Genomic DNA, 16325 nt, shown 5'->3' with positions numbered 1-16325 from the left:
CACTCCTGAATTTCGGAATCACACCTGTGGAGCCCAAGACTCTCTGCTCAGAAGGGAACTCTGGGTGGGCCCCACAGCACAAGGCCCAATGGGACCCCAGTGTGTGCCCTTTCTGTGCCCACAACACCCCTATTTCCATCTTTCCTGCATCTGCCCTCCCAGCCCCACACCTCCCCTTTGTTTCTTTATTTATTTTACCACTTCCGAGGAGTTTTTAGTGGCAGAAAAGGCCTAGAATGGGGTTGTTTGAGGACAAGGAAACGAGCCACTTGCTGTGATGAATGTTCTTGAAAAGCAATTTCTTTTTTCACAGGTAGCTCACTGGGCTTGGGAACAAAAGCGCTTTGGCTCCCTATCAAGTACTAACAGAGGCTAACTGTTTTCTGGGCACTTCTCTTTCCCCGCACACGCTCACTTGTGCCTCTCCCTATGCATGACAGAAGTGACATCCAGTTCAAGGGCTCCCGGGGGTCTCCTCCCAGGATAAAGTGGCAGCTGTTTTCATGGCGCTGGAGGACCCTCTCCCTGCCCCCCTCCCTCTCCCCCTCCTCCGCTCATTTGTGCCCAAGCATCGACCTTGCACTGCCAGGATGTTTTCTCTGGCCTGGTGGGAGGGGAAGGAGGGGGTCCCCAGGAAATCAGAGACCAGGTGGAAATCCTGGAAAGGTCCATGCCGCCCGCGGCAACCAGGAGCTCACCTGCGCTCTTCCCACCGTGTAGCAAGAGGGGAAATAACCCTGCACATTTGCCCCTTGGCTCCAACCACACCCCCCACCAAAGCCGCCATATTCACACTGGGAGGCGGCCTTTCTCGGGTGTTCTCAGTTTACCCATGCAGCATCTTTGCCCCCTGAGGACGGACTCTCAGGCACCGTCGTACATCTGCGGGGAGCACTACACTCAGATGATGGTGACAGAGAGGCCACTGATACTCCTAACGCACTGGAACCCTGCTCTTGCCACATGAGGGCTGATCCTGGCTCTCTGGGAGAGCACGTTAAATCGCTGGGAAGTGTGACAGCTAAAGCAAAACAGGGGATTAGGTTTCCAGCTGGGCCCGCGCAGCACGGGTGAAAAATTACAGTGTCTGAAACGTACTGTTACGAGAGTCTGCGTTTTAGCAATAATTCCAGGAAACCAGAAGTCTCCCGCTAGTGTATATCCTGAAAGGAAGTCCGGACCAAACCCTACCTCTCTCTCCTGCTCCTCTTGGAGCTGGCTCCTGCTTTTAGGTTTGCCAAAGGGACAGTTGTCAGAAACAAGAGGCCGGCTGGGGGTGACTCAGCCCGGACAGGCAAGTGGACGTCACCGTCTGATCGTATTACAGATGTGTCCGGGAACATGACTTCACTTCCACAGCAGAATGCTGGAATTAGGGATTTGGGTTTGTTCTCCTAAAGGGGATGTGACTTTTCTCATGTCCATCATTAAGGAAGAGAGGCCTTTGTCCCTTGTAAAAAGAACTTGAGACAAGTAGAAGGGGGTAGGCTTCCTTTTGCCCACTTTGCCAGCCCCGATTCTGGAGCTTAGACAGGACTCTAGACTGAGGCCCCCAACTCCAGCTTCTGACAGTGGCTGCAGAGGCAGGGCATGGAAGGGTCAGGCCTGTGTAGTCCTCCTTCCTTTTGGGACTGTGGTAGCCAGCCTCCAAAGATGGCCTCCAAATGGTTCCACCTCCTGGTGTTTACGGACTTGCAGAGTCCTTCCCTATCAAGGTGGGCTGGCCTTGTGACTAGCTTTTGACGAGTCGAATATGACAGAAGTGATACTTGTATTTCTGAGGCCAAGTCACAAAAAGCCTTGCAATTCTGCCAGGGTCTCTTGGGTCATGCATCTGGAAGGAGCCAGGCTCCATGCAAGAAGTCGGACTATCCCAAGACCACCATACTGGGGAAGAAGTCTACAGAGCAAGACCATGTGGAAAGACAGCTGCCCAGCTGGTCCCCATCCTCTCAGCCACCCAGCTGGGGCACAGACGTGCCATGTTGGACCATCTGCCCAACTGAGCCTCTGGCCTCCAGCTCTGGCCACCACCTAACTGCAACCACAAGAGAGATCCCAATCAAAAATCGCCTACCTGAGCCCAGTCAACTCATGAAAGAAAACCATAAATTGCTATTGTGAGCCACTAAGTTTTGGAGTGCTTTGCAACATAGCGACAGAAAGCCGGAACAGAGATCCCGGCTTGGAGAAGGAAGAGGTTAGCAAAGAATTCCCCAGTCTAGCTGACCAGTGATTTCAAGCACTGGTTTTTCACCCCGCTCAGCTAAGGAATCTTTTGTCCGTTGGAAGTCATAATCAGAACTGCGATATGTTGCAGAAAGAAAAGCACCGGGGCTCTCTTTTTGAAAAGGTGGGAGGCCCTGCCCAGGCTCTCCTTTTTTCCACATGCCCCTGCACCTGCTCCTGGGAAATGAATGAGATCTCCATTTAGTCCCCCAGGACTCTCTCTCTCGTTCTCCCTTCTCTCTTTCCTAAAATGCAAAGAAAAAAAATCAAAAACAAAGAACAAAAACCAACCCACCAAGGACTTTCTTCATCCACACCCCCCTGGTCCAGAGGGCATCCTGGCCACCCCCTGGATTCATACCCACAGCGCAGAGGCCCTGCTGGGCGTCCTGTACATCTGAAGGTTACACACTCTGAAGGCCTTCCCTTCTTCAGTTGGTGGGAGATGCCCCAGGTGCCTCGAGCACCCGTGTCCTCTTGCACCACCCTGCCTTCCTTCACCAAAAAGATGCCGGGGTGGCGGTCCGGCTGGTCCTGCTGAGATACCGGATCACCTCCTCTGCCAAAAGACATTGTTCTCAAGAGACATTGTCATCAACCTCTGCTTCCAGCCCGCCATTTCAAGAGAAAAGAGGCAAGCTTGTAGAACCTCTGTTGTCCTCCCGGAGACACTGAGGCCCAAAAGAGGCTCAGGCTCTGAGTAAAGCAAGAGTAGAGATCCCTCCAGCCCCAGTCCAAGCCTCTCTTCCCGGCAGCCCTAGCTGCTCCGCCACCATTATGTGCCCGAAGGCGGTGGCCAGAGGCCTGAGGGGAAGGGAAACTTCTCTTCCAAAGCCAAGCCAAGCTGCACCCCGGCTCTCCCTGCAGACCTCGCCCGGCACAGTGGCCAGCATGGCCCCCTCCCCCACCTGGCTCATCCTGGCTGACGCTAGAGCCTGTGAGTCCCTCCAGGACCAGGCGATCACCCCATAGCCACGGCCCTCCCCAAGGAGACAGGACGTGCTGCATAGATCTTGCTCCCTTTCCATCCTTGTTGCCAAATCCCCCCAGACTCTGTCTGCTCCTCTTCTTCTCCGGGAGAGCGAGGGCTTGCCTAATAAGTGCTTGACTAGTCTCCAAAGCCAAGGTTCGTTCCAATGGCTTTGACTTTCAACCTCCCCACGTCTCCCTGAAAAAGATGAACCGCGCTTTTGTACCACAGCGCATGCCAGGAATAGCTCACATAGACTGCTTGCGGGAGGGGGTTTCATGAGGAAGAGGCCACAGATAAGCCAGACATCTGAGAAGGGCCATTAAGATGATGGACGCCTTTTCCCATGGTGCCTTGGGCAAGCCTTGAGCCTTATTACTCATCTCTTCGGCAGGGAGGTCATGACGTGAGCGTGCCCTGTGCTCCTCTGGCCAGGACGCGTGCCCTGGGACCACACTCACGTCCTTGGAAATGGAGACTGTGGAGCGGGACCTCGGAATGTTCTGTCTCTGGAGGGCTCAGTGCGTCCCTGCCTGAAAGCAAGGCTTGGGCAAAATGATCAGGGGTTCCTTCCAGGCCACCGCGGCCACGCCACAGCCCCCATCCCCGCCTCGCCACCGTCACATTTCCCCCCAAACCAGCCAGAATCTCGTGCTCACTTCGGCATCCACGTATGCTAAAATTGGAACGATACAGAGAAGATTAGCACGGCCCCTGCACAGGGATGATGTGCAAACCCGCAGATGGTCCCAACAGCCTGCAGAGAAGTTAGGAGACTTGTTCCTTTGTAAGTGATGGCAGAACTGGGATTGAAAACCGCGTCTGTCTGGTTCCAAAGCTCACCACGGTCTCTCCATTAGCGACACCGCCCGTGTGATTGAGAGGGTGAGACTTTGCCGTGACAAAAACAAGAGACTGGATTCGAGGTCTGGGAGGACCTGGGTCAGTCCGAACCAAATAATAGGGGGCGGCAACCTCTGAATGCCCAACCGGCATTCTCTGGCCGGCCTTCAGCCTGGGGCAGGGCCCAGGCGGATGTGCAGGACGCGGAGCCTGGACGGTCCTCAGGGAGCCTCCAGCGGCCGCTTCAGGGACCAGTGCTGCAGAGGGAATTAGGAGCTCAGGCCCTACTAGGTCATAGGACCGTCACCACAGAACTTGGCCATCCTTAGAGAAAGCGCACGAGATGGGTATTGTCTCACCCATTTCACAGATGGGGAAATACGGGCTCAGCAAGGTCCAAGAACCCAAGAGACATGCAGATTCCATGCCAGAACTGTTAACTCCAAGGACGCTGTGTCCCCACCGCTACCCCATGCTGCCTCTGCGTGCAAAGAGGCTGACTTTGACCCCAGTGACCCCACTTGCTGTTCACCATTGCTGAGGATCAACCTCTCGAGGCGCTGACCAAACGAAACCATGTGATCTCTGCCTTGTACCTGAATCACCTTCAGGATAGTATGGGATCCCGTGGGTGCAATTAGATTATTCAAAAGAACAATTTTTAATTTTTCCCCGTGTCCAGAAATGGGTTCTGCCGCTGTGCTGAAAAATTCTTTTTTTCCCTCTTTTGGTGCGTTAAGCCTCTCCTGGTATATGATAATTATCCATGTTTACACTATCGACTAGCTTTTTAAGGTCTTTCTGTGTAAATACAGGAAAGATAAATTTCAGTTGAACTCCCGTCTGAATTATTCCAAGCCTGAAATGCTGCGGGGTCCATGTGAATGGGCTTTGACTGTGCCTTGAGTCTCAAGAGGAGGAATACATTACCCTTGACCTTTCCAAGAGGAGCTCAGCGGCAAGCCCTGTCCACTGGGAAACTGCCTGATTAGACGAAGCTTTCCACATCCCCCACTGGGCTCTGTGACCCGAGGTTCGCGCCCAGAGCCTGGAGGTAAGCTCGTGCCCCGTAAAGGGCAGGCGTTTGAATCTATGCTGGATGTCTTCCGTCTGCAGCCTGGGGCCGCCCTTCGCCCACCCTGCTCTCTGCCCGGGAACACAGCCCTGTCTGGTTGGGACCCACCGGCTCCCTGGCCCCCTGCCTTCCTGTTGGGTTTGGCCATGGGAAGCCCCAGGAGGAGATGGGAAGGAGGACATTGAGATGAGGGTATTTCTTTCTCCGGGTCCCCCAGGCTAGCAATGCTCTCCGCACAGTCTCGTTGACTCCCTTCCCTCCTCCCCGTCGTCTGGGTGGTCAAGGCCCCTCTGACCAGCCTCAGGCTACAGCACTATCCTTGTGGTTTCCCTACTCCTTGCCCGGGCCTCTCTGGTGTCTCTGTTAGACTCTCCTTACCTGGCATTGGCCATCTGTTTCCTGACCCAGGCCAGTGTTTGCCAAGGAGCACTGGTAACAGTAACAGCGACCGCCCCAGTTGTCAACCGTCCTTGTCCCAGCCCTAAAGTGACACTCCTCCAAGCACTCCTACTTCAACTCAAGACCCCTGACCACCTGGGTCTTCCCCCAAGACCAGGGCCACCTTTGTCCCCCATCAGGGCCACAGCTGGGGCTCTTCACTTGACCAAAGGTCTTGCCATCCAACTGGGAAGCATGACATTTTGAGCCCAACCATCTCAGCCTCTTCCTCACCGGTGCTTCTGGGCCTCCCTCTCATTTGACCTTCTCGACTTTTCCTTCCTCACGAACCTCATGCTTCTCTCTCTTCCCCCTATTTCTCCATTTCACAAAATTGTTCACGAATTTCTGATAGAAGAGCAAAGAAAGAAATAGAACTACCTACTTTTTAGAGAATTAATAAAGAATGTCAACAGAAATAAAAATAATCCGCACAGGGGCACCTAGGTGGTTCAGTCAAGTGTCTGACTTCAGCTCAGGTCATGATCTCATGGGCTCGTGAGAGTTCAAGCCCTGCGTCGGGTTCTGTGCTGACAGCTTGGAGCCTGCTTCCGATTCTGTGTCTCCCCCCACCCCCGCCCCTCCCCCACTCACACTCTGTCTCTCTCTCTCTCTCTCTCTCAAAAATAAATAAACTTAAAAAAAATTTTTTAAAGGGGTGCCTGGGTGGCTCAGTCAGTTGGACATCCTACTTCAGCTCAGGTCATGATCTCACAGCTCGTGAGTTCGAGCCCTGCGTCAGGCTCTGTGCTGACAACTCAGAGCCTGGAGCCTGCTTCGGATTCACTGTCTCCCTCTCTCTCTGACCCTCCTTGTGCATGCTCTGTCTCTCTTTCTCTCAAAAATAAATAAATTTAAAAAATATTTTTTACTTAAAAAATAATCCGCACAAAGTATATCAACATAATCAGCACTTAAGGAAAAAAGTATGTAATTGACGAACAACCAATGAAACAATTAAGTGTTCCTTATGATGTTTGGGTCTGCATCATTTCCAAAAGAAATCAGATCTGGTAGAAATAATGGCTAAACACACACACACACACACACACACACACACACACCAGCAGAAGTAAAATTATAAATGGACAAAAAACTGATCTGTGAATTAGTTGTAAAATTTTGTTATAAAAACCAAACAGAAAATAACTTATTTGATGAATATAATCTCGCGGCTCCTGGGTGGCTCAATCAGTTAACTGTCCAACTCTTGATTTCAGCTCAGGTCATGATCCCAGGGCTGTGGAATCGAGCCCCACGTTGGGCTCTGTGCTGAGAATGGAAACTGCTCAAGATTCTCTCTCTCTCCCTCTGGCCTCCCCACCACTCTCTCTCTCTCTCTCTCTCTCTCTCTCTCCAAAAATAAATAAATAACAATAAAAATAATCTCAATAAAATAACAAAGAAAAAATAACAGAAATGGTAATTACACTATATGAAAACTTAGAATTCAATTGCCTTGCTATTTGGGCTGAAAAATACTTTCACGATGAGCTTTCACCCGTGTTTTGCATAATCCTGTTAAAACGTAAAGAGTAAAACGGTTTATGGGTCAAAATAGCCTCAGTTTTGAAGGGGCAGAGTCAAAACATCAGAGCCAAAAGGCTGAGGACATAACACCCATGTCTCCCCCAAAAAGGCCCACATGCCCTGTCCCGCCTCAACTTCTGCATGAATCTACCCCACCCCATTTTCTGCATCCCAGCCTGTTCCCCACCCACACCCCACCCAGTGTCTGATCTCCAGACTCATTTCCCCTTCACAGCCTCCTCTCACCCTCTGCCTCCCCATATCTCACTGGTCCTCTCTGATTATGACTGGAGCGCTCTCTCAGCCTCTTACTACCACCTGCCCAGGTCCAGGCATCCCCCAGTGACCTCTAAGAGATGTAAGTCCAGACAGCACAGTTCCTGCCAACTTTACCCCAGCCTGGCCATGTGTCACTGCCCCCAGAAGCCTCCTGGATGTCATGCAAACAAAATTCCCGGAGACCCATCCTGGGCACTGGAGCTGCAATGAGAGGGCCACGAAGACTCTTTGAGAACATCAACAAAAACAAAGCTCTTTGTCTTGAGTACCTACCACGTGTTACGTTAGATATTCTTAAGTACATTACGTGTTATTTCATTTTTTTTTAATTTCTTAACGTTTATTTTTTGAGAGAGAGAGCAGGGGAGGAGCAGAGAGAGAGGGAGACACAGAATCCGAAGCGGGCTCCAGGCTCCGAGCTGTCAGCACAGAACCCAACACGAGGCTCGATTCCACAACCCTGGGATCATGACCTGAGCTGCAGTCGGACGCTCAACCGACTGAGCCACCCAGGCGCCCCACATGTGTTACTTCTAAGCCTCAAATACATCCTGCAGGGCAGGTATTAACCCCTTTTTTTCAGAGAGATATTTGGGGCTCAGAAAGATTGGGCAGCTTGCCTGGGACCACCCAGTTACTAAAAGGTAGAGGTGAAATTTGAACCCTTACCTAGCTGGTTTCTGAAGTCTATCACGATCTCCAGTATGGTGATGGCAGACTCCTGCCGGGAGCAACGAGCAATGTGGAGAGACAGAAAGGAAACGTCTGTCAGAAGGCTTCAGAGAGTTTCCAGGCAGTGAGGGGTTGTGTGCTAAGACTGAGAGCCCAGAGTGGCGACCCCACTGTGGGTTCACTGTCCTCTAGGAGCTCCTGAAGACACTAAGATCATGTGTGAGAGGCGGGGCTGGCTTTGCAGGGGTCTGGGACAAATATCGGAATTCTGGGCCCACTAAGGATGTCCTGGTAAACATCCCAGGCTGTCATTTGGGACCCAATGAGCTACACCGTAAGGGTAAGAGTAACCAGATGTATTTCCCACTCTCACTGAGTCTGAAGCTCAGCCTTTGATTGGATCAAGGCGATCTGGGATCGAGGGCCCCTAGCCCCCAGCTTCCATACCAAATATAAATCTTTTCCAAAGTATTATAACATCATCCCAGATGAATAAGCTCTAAAGATCTGCTCTACAACACTGTACTTGTAGTCAACAATGATGTATTGTACACCTAAAAATTTGTTAAGAGGGTAGATCTGATGTTGTATATTCTAACCTCAATATAATAATTTTTTTTTGATTGTAACATCATCCAGAGTCTCAAATGAACTCTATTTAAAATACGATGCCTGGCATGGAATAAAAAATGAAAAAATCAGATGACATGATCAAAGACTAGGAGAAAAAATAAAGACAACAGACCAACAGTAGATTCAGATGGTGGTGTGCTTAGGCATAAACCTTAAGTTTCTGTTTCATGCACTCAAGGAAATGAGAGATAGGATTCAATTTCCGTCACAGAATACAAGCTGTTAAAATTGACATACTAAAACTGAAAAAAAGGAGATTAAGAGCAAGCTGGATGGATTTCAGAGATAATTAGGCATAGCTGCAGAGGGAATTCGTGAATTGGAAAACACAACAGAAGAAAATATCCAGAGGAGGTGCGCCTGGGTGGCTCAGTTGGTTAAGCGTCTGACTTTGGCTCAAGTCATGACCTCACGGTTCATGGGTTTGAGCCCCGCAACGGGCTCTGTGCTGACAGCTCAGGTTCTACGTCTCCCTCTTTCTCTGCCCTTCTGCTCACACTCTGTCTCTGTCTTTCTCTCTCTCTCAAAAATAAATAAACGTTAAAAAAAAGTTTTTTAGTAAAAAAGAAAATATCCAGAGGAAAGCTCAATGAAACAAAAAGACGGAAATGAGAAAATGGAAAAGAGCGTAAGAGATGGGTTGGATGTGGTAAAGAAATGAAGCCTATAGCTGGAATCTAAGGAGAGAGGAGGGAGAATGGAGAAGAGACCTAGCCGAATACCGAAGATCTGACAGTTTTCCCAGGTGTGTGCTCTTCCCATTTAATCCATTCGGAATAATTCAAGTTTCAGGTTTCTCTTATCTTTGCTCTCCCCATGTTACTTCTCTTATGCTCCCAATTGGTACTTGTTCAATTGGGTATTTGTTCAGTCATGGTTCAGCGATTGGCCATAGGCAACATTAATAAATCAGGAGGCAACATTTTCTGGGAGCTTCTGGGAACTACCAGAAAGAATGATCTCTTTTCTTGGACAGCAGAGTGTGAGAGCCAGAGCAACGGCAGCTATTTTATGAACATAAAAGAGTAGTCTTGGAAGAAAGGTGACACCACAGACACAGAGGAAGATCACACAATTAAGGTATGCCTAAGACCAGCATGCACACACACACACACACACACACACACACACCTCCCGTCTGATTATTTGGGACAATAAATTCCCTTTTAAACCAGTTAAATCAGTTTGTAGGCACTTGCAACTAAAGCACCTTTGATTGATATAAAATTTTGGAAGTAAAAATACTTTCCAGAAAGTGTGAAACCATATCTAGACTGATGTATACGCAAGGGCCTCTGTCCCTACCCCAACATTTGCTGCTGTCGTTTTGACATCGCTTCTGATAAGGCAAAACACTCAAACTTTATCGTTAGTTTTCATTCACCTGTCTCTGATGTCCAGGGTAGTTGAATATGTTTCTTAGCATTTTAATTTCTCCTCTTATGTATTGTTTCTTTATGGCTATGACTTATTAAGACCTTAGATTTCCATTTTCTCCCTTACTTCTATTGGTCAATTGGATTCAAATAAACAAATGCTTTTTACAAACCTCACCAGACGGAGGGCCAAATATTGGGCTGTGTTGGGCAGGAGCCATGGAATCAAGTGGGACAGGCTTCTGCCCTGGGGAGCTGATCCTCTATAGTAGTGGTGCGAAGACATAGATGCAAACATCTGGACCAACGGCTGATGGCAGGCATGCAGGCAGAAGTACAAGGTTGCATTCATTAGAAGTCTCTTATGTTTTATTTCAACTGAGTTACTTGCAATTATTTCCACCGGGGGGGTGGATTTGGGGCTTTCTCCTCCCCCTCCTTCTCCTCCTCCTTCTTCTTCCTCTTCTTCTTCTTCTCTTTCTCCTCTTCCTCTTCTTTCTTCCTCTCCTTCTCCTCCTCCTCTTCCTCCTCCTCCTTCTTCTCTTTTCTTTCTTTTCTTTCTCTCTTTCTTTCTTTTTCTCTTGCTTCTTCTTCTTCTCCTTCTCCTCCTCTTCTTCCTTCTTTCTCTTTTCTTTTCTTCTTCTTCTCCTTCTCCTCCTCCTCCTTCTCCTCTTCCTCCTCTTTCTTCTTTTCCTTCTCCTCCTCTTCCTCCTTCTTCTTCTTCTTCTCTTCTTCTTCTTCTTCTTCTTCTTCTTCTCCCTCTTCTTCTCTTTCTCCTCTTCCTCCTCTTTCCCCTCCTCCTCCTCCTTGTCCTCCTCCTCCTTCTCCTTCTTTCCTTATTTTGTTCTCTCTTTCCCTATACTCATTGCATTGATTGAGTTCTCTTTGTTCCTCTCTGTTCTCCCATTTCACTGGTTTGAAAGCTATACTTTCTACTTCTCATCTTTCCGTGACAACCCACTCTGGTTAACACGGTATCTGAGGCTGGTCAGGGTCTCTATCTTTCAGCCAAATGATGCATGGAATTCACTACCAATTAACTTCAATCAACCATTTAACATGTATCACCATAATGCTGTATAGTATTTCACTTCTACCTGATTTTTAAACCCTTCCCACCAATTAGTGTCTTTTTAATTATAAATGCTTTTTTTTTTACTTATCAACATGCTTCCTAATTTCTTTGCTTACTTTGTTACTCCTTATTCTGGATTCCATTTCCTTGTTACTCAAAACAATCCTTTATTAACTCTCAAATTAGAGGCTGTGAATAATAAACTCATTCAATTTTTATTTGAAAACTGTCTCTCTCTTCTTTATTCATGAATGATTGTTTAGCTGGACATTAATGATCGGGTTGACAGAATTTATTTTTATTCAGTTCTGTGATGACTTTATCCCATCGTCTCCTGGCATCAGTTGTTGTTGCTGAGAAGTCTGCTGTCAGCCTAATTATCATTCTGTTTTCATTACTCTGTCTCTTTACTCTTGTCTTTGCTATTTTATAATGACGTGCCTAGGTGTTAATTTGTTTCTATTTCACCTGTTTGGAACTTAATGTGCTTCTTCAACCTTTCATAACCACTCCCTCTTTCCAGAGAGAAAATGTATATGGACCCCTTCATTCTGTCCATCAGCCTCTTAACATCACTGTCACATTTTCCTTCTCCTTATCTCTTTTGTTGAAATGTTCTCAAGCCTACCTACCAATTCCCCACTTTTTTTCTATTTAAATATTCCATTGAGTTGTTAATGCTAATGACTACATTTATTATTTCTTTTTAAGACAATTTTTTAAATGTTTATTTTTGAGCGAGAGAGACAGACAGACAGAGTGCAAGCAGGCGAGGGACAGAGAGAGGGAGACACAGAATTGGAAGCAGGCTCCAGGCTCTGGGCCTCAAGACTAATGTGGGGCTCAAACTCACAAACCGTGAGATCATGACCTGAGCTGAAGTCAGATGCTTAACCAACTGAGCCACCCAGATGCCCCTACATTTATTATTTCTGGAGATGTATTCGGTTATTGTTCAAATCTGTTATGACTGTTTTCCTCATTTTATCATTGTAAATGTTTTAATCATATTTATTTTATAGTCTCTTGTTCAATTCTAGATTATTTTATTGTTTCTAATTCTTGGAATGGGTATCTTCTCTTCATTGATTCTGTTCAAGACTATTTAAATTGTAAGGACAGAAAATCCCACATGAAACAAACCAAAGCCAAAGTAAGTTCATTGGCTCACACAACTGAAAATTCTAAGGTTGCATTGGCTTCAGTCACAATTTGATTCAGGTCTAAAACCCAGGGCCTAATCTCTCTCTCTCTCTTTTTTCTATACTTTGGATCCACTTCACCCATGTTGGTTCTTTTCTCAGACATATGACTCCTCGTGGGGTCAAGAGAATTGCAGAAACAGAAGCTTTGCCATCTGAATTTGCCATTTGAATTTGCCATGATTCAAATTGAGCCATCAAGAGAGAACCTTTCCTGCCCCAGCTTCTACAAAAACCCTGAGGTTGCCTCTGGTTGGTCTAGCTTAGATCATGTGCCCACTTCTGCACCAATGACTGTGGCTGGTTGGCTTGGCCTGGGGTGAGGCCCCAGCAGCTGACCTCCTATGGAGGAAGTGAGATCACCAAATGGGCCATGGAAGGAAGAAAGGACCATGACGGGAGGCATAGCGTGTGGATGATAGTAAGTTTCATTAAATGTTGAGGGACCAGATGAATGTAATCTGACTTTTATCTAACTCATGATCCCCTTTTACATGTGCCCCCCCACATACACCAGGAACACACAAGCACCAAAATGACGCCCCCCATGCACACACAGCTCCATCTTGTCTGCTAGATGAGCAAGCCCTGCTCAGAAAGATCCTTTCCCAAGGGCCCCCGTCCTACAGTGCAGGGAAGGAGTCTTTGGCTGAATTAGATGCCTTTCCTTGGACTCAACATGGGCATTCTGCCTGGCCACACCTGAGTCATGTCCCTCCCCTACAGCCAGAGTGGGGGCAACCCCACAGAGCCACGCGGTCTGAGAGTGCAGGAGGGGATGGTCCCTACGGAAGCTGGGGCGCTTACACCGGAAAAGGGGGACAGATATGTAAGGCAGAAATAGCAGCTGCACTCTTTTTTTTTTTTTCCGACGTTTATTTATTTTTGGGACAGAGAGAGACAGAGCATGAACGGGGGAGGGGCAGAGAGAGAGGGAGACACAGAATCGGAAACAGGCTCCAGGCTCTGAGCCATCAGCCCAGAGCCTGACGCAGGGCTCAAACTCATGGACCGTGAGATCGTGACCTGGCTGAAGTTGGACGCTTAACCGACTGCACCACCCAGGTGTCCCAACAGCTGCACTCTTTAAAGAACATACTGGTTCCCCAGGCCTGTGGGTTCCCATGGGACAGCTCAGGCTGCCAAGCCCAGGTCAATTTCCCTGTGCTTCCTGCCCATAGTATCACCATGCCGGGGGCACTCATGGCTTCTCTGGTATCTCCTATCCAAAATTTATTTTAAAACTTTTCTCGGGGTTCCTGGGTGGGTCAGTTGGTTAAGCGTCCAACTCTTGGTTTCGGCTCAGGTCAGGATCTCACGGTTTTGCGGGTTTGAGCCTCACATCGGGCTCCGTGCTGATAGTGCAGAGCCTGCTTGGGATTCTCTCTCTCCCTCTCTCAGTGCCCTTCCTCCACTCATGCTGTCTCTTTCTCAAAATAAATACACTTAAGAAATGAAAGAAAAAAAACCTTTCTCTAATTTTGGCCTATAACATCTTTTTTTTTTTTAATGTTTTTTTTTTTCGTTTTGAGAGAGAGGGAGACAGAGCACGAGTTGGGGGGGGGGGGGTTGAGAGAAAGAGGAAGACACAGAATCCAAAGCAAGCTCCAGGCTCTCAGCTGTCAGCACAGAGCCCGATGCAGGACTCAAGCCCACAAACCGTGAGATGGTGACCTGAGCCGAACACCTGTAACATCTTTTAATGTGAGCAAACGTGCGACCAAAATGTGTTACCCACTCTGTAAAGTAAGACTTTGCTAGTTACTGGTGTCATTATTTCTCATCGGGGCCTCTTTGGAAATCCCTGATCTAAAATATGATGGATTCCGTATTCCTCTGAGCTAATGCCTTAGTGAATCCGGACCTCAGACATGACCCTCCTTTCCAGAGGTGAGCCATCAGTGTTTGAGTGCATCCTCAGAATACAGACCACCCTTGCTTCTGTGACCTCGCCCTTCACTGTGCTGTCAGTGTCACTTCTGATGCCAACCCTGCTGCTCCGGAGCAGTGGGACTTGTGGTGATTTACTCAACTTCTCTGGGCCTCAGTTCCTCACCTGCAAGATCAATGTAATGTTGCTCACCTCCCAAGGTGAGGGGACGACCCACCGGGCAGGGCGGCCCAGGCACACGGCCTTACTCTGCGTTAGCCCCCTGGAGGGGAGTTCTGCCTTCGTTCTTCTGGCCATGGCTCCTTTCTCAAGACCTTACTGTTCCTCCACCACTGGCCTGCCCCAGACATAGGCTAACCGGCCGGTCCTTGACCTCTAGCTATTAACAGCCACATGTCTTTGCCTTGAGATAACTGCCCATCTGACCTTTGATCCCTGACCCATGACACCTGCTCCCCCCGCCAAGACGTCACCATTGGCCCATCTCTTCCTGTGACCCCTGACCCATGGACCCCAGGTGTGGGTGCGGCCCCATGGGAATGGGGTTGGGGGGGGTGGCAGGTGACGTGGAGGAGATGCTAGAGGTCACAACAAGAGATGTCCTTGGGAGTTCTTCTCTTTCATCTCAAGAGAACATCTGTGGCTTCCACATTGTCACAAAACAAACAGAAGTGAGTCTTATGTTTCACAATCCATGCAGCTAGTTTCATGGATCTTTGACAGTTCTTTCATGTCCCTGACAGTGGCAAAGCTTTTTCCCCTGGGAAGTTAGGGGGCACGTACCACAACTCCCCCGCCGGCCCCCCTCGCCCCGATGACGTTATGCTGGCACGCCCAGGCTGCCGACACTCTGCAGCCACCTTTCATGTGCGAGCAGATGTCACTGCATGGGCTTCCAGGTGGCCATGTGGCGTCCCTGCCGCCTCCCCTTCTGCCTCTGGAGGACCCTTCTGACTCACGGGGCCTCCGCCCATGCCCACGGAGGGCTTCCCGCTCTGCCTCTCTTGGGCAATCTTCCCAGTTTTGAACTAAGGCCTTTCCGCTCACAGCCCTCCCTGGGGCCATGGTGGAAGCAGAGCTGCAGGCGGTGGGACTGTCCCCCTCTTGCTCTGGTCTGAACCGCAGCTCACGCGTTCCCAGGTCCGCCGGCGACGTCCTCAGACTGCCCCTGACTTAGGGTTTGTTTGCGTGTCCGATGCCCTCTTCGGGCTCCCCCCGCCCCATCCCTTCCCACGAACCCTCCCCTTCAAGGGACTGCTTCTGGTGACAGTCTCTCTGACAAAGCCGTGATCAGCGACACGAAGCGGGGAGCTGTGATGGGGGCTGGGCTCACACCCGCCTCCGCTGTCCCCTCACCTGCTTCAGATGCCCTTCCGGCCCTCCTGCCCGCAAAGTGCAGCCGAAGCAGTGATACCCGGAAGCCAGAAAGAGCCCTTGCTACGAGGGCTGCAGATCTGAGCTGTGAAGCCCTGGGCAGTTATGCCCGTCTCTGAGCCTCAGTTTCCTCACCCGGAGAGTGAGGACGCTGCGACCCTCCGCACAGAGCGGCAGTGAGGGAGGGTTAAACGAGAAAAGCCGTGCGAAGCGATGGTTTATCATACACCCTTACTGTGCTGCAAGATAATGCCGCTCACGTTTATGATGCGCCCGCAATGTGCCAGGTGCGTGGTACGCAGCGAACATAATCTTCACTGTGAGCCGCAAGGAAGGTGCCACGAGATGCCCATCCTGCACGTGAGGAAATCGCTGCACAGAGAGATCGAGTACCTTTCTCAAGGTCACCCAGCTGGGAAGCGGTAGAGCAGGCTGCGGACCCAAGCCCTACCCCCCCACCCTTTCTCTCCAGGAAGAGTCATCCTCATTTCTCTGAGAATGTTCCTTTTCCATCTTGAGGGAACGCGAGGGTGTCCCAGTCTCCAGAGGCTCATTGTCTGCTCACGGCCAGTCTCCCCGGTCCCCTTTACCTTCCTGGTTCTGATGGTCATGCTGAGTGAGAGTTGGCCTGGGACGGGCCCTCACCCCCCATTGGCAAGGTGGGTGTCTCAGGTCCTGAGGACTCCGTTGAACAGATAAGGGACTGAGTCTCGGAGGAGGAGGTGTCCCAGTCAGAAC

The 16325-nt window shown here is 49.5% G+C and overlaps 1 non-coding gene across 1 annotated transcript; it reads left to right on the top strand.

The window, feature by feature from the left end:
* The first annotated feature begins 3850 nt into the window (after positions 1-3850).
* LOC113598334 (U6 spliceosomal RNA) lies at positions 3851-3959 on the top strand. Its single transcript, XR_003419010.1, has one exon. It is a non-coding gene; the product is annotated as a U6 spliceosomal RNA (small nuclear RNA).
* The last annotated feature ends 12366 nt before the right edge of the window (positions 3960-16325 follow it).

Source organism: Acinonyx jubatus, chromosome C1 (assembly GCF_027475565.1).
Source record: "Acinonyx jubatus isolate Ajub_Pintada_27869175 chromosome C1, VMU_Ajub_asm_v1.0, whole genome shotgun sequence".
In the NCBI taxonomy this organism is placed as follows: Eukaryota; Metazoa; Chordata; class Mammalia; order Carnivora; family Felidae; genus Acinonyx; species Acinonyx jubatus.
This window is presented reverse-complemented; position numbering and strand designations above follow the sequence as displayed.